This window comes from Nanorana parkeri, unplaced genomic scaffold (genome assembly GCF_000935625.1).
Source record: "Nanorana parkeri isolate BGI_ZX_2015 unplaced genomic scaffold, ASM93562v1 scaffold4245, whole genome shotgun sequence".
In the NCBI taxonomy this organism is placed as follows: domain Eukaryota; kingdom Metazoa; phylum Chordata; class Amphibia; order Anura; family Dicroglossidae; genus Nanorana; species Nanorana parkeri.
Genome location: NW_017310509.1, coordinates 4,324 through 4,980, shown reverse-complemented (window position 1 = coordinate 4,980; position 657 = coordinate 4,324). Strand labels below are relative to the sequence as shown.

General features: G+C 58.4%; 1 protein-coding gene across 1 annotated transcript in view; it reads left to right on the top strand.

The window, feature by feature from the left end:
* LOC108803805 (transcription initiation factor TFIID subunit 1-like) overlaps window positions 1-657 on the top strand; it is a gene marked incomplete at both ends in the record, with an annotated part of 19,403 nt that overhangs the window by 14,540 nt on the left and 4,206 nt on the right. The window lies entirely within an intron of this gene.

Sequence of the window (657 nt, the reverse complement as noted above, 5' to 3'; positions counted from 1 at the left end):
GTGGTGGTCACATATCAATGATTGTACTCATTCATACAGCCGGCCCGTGCACATCCGTGTGTCCGTACATGGATGGATCCTGTCTGCGTCTGGACACGGACCTGCAGGGCGGGTGAGCGTGTTGGGGCGTACGGCCGCATAGTCCCATAGAGAAGGACGGGGGCTGCGTACTAATCACACGCACAGCACCTGTCCTTCCCGGGACCGGCCCGATACGTCCGCGAACGCCACACGGGTCTGTACGGGCCGGCTCTGCGCTGTGTGAAATGAGCCCAGAGCCCGCGGTCACACCGGAACGTTCTGTGGCGGGTTCTACGCTCGGCGAACGCTCTACAAAACGCTCAAACATGTAAATCGCATTGTATGCAATGGTCTGGTTCCCACCTCGGCGCCCGTCCCTAACGCGCTACAAAGCGGCCCGCGCCTGGAAAGGTCCCGGAGCTACTTTGGGCCGTTTTGTTGCGCGTTTCCATTGGGATACAGCCAAGTAGCCTTCGGAAACGTGCGACGGTCGTGCAACTTTTTTTTACCGCGAATCGCGACAGACGCGCATATGCAATACGCCGAGGTGTGAACGAGACCTTAAAGTGGAACTCTAGTCAGAAAGCAAGCCGGGGCCCCACCCCAACCTCAGGTCACTGCACATTACTGACACAG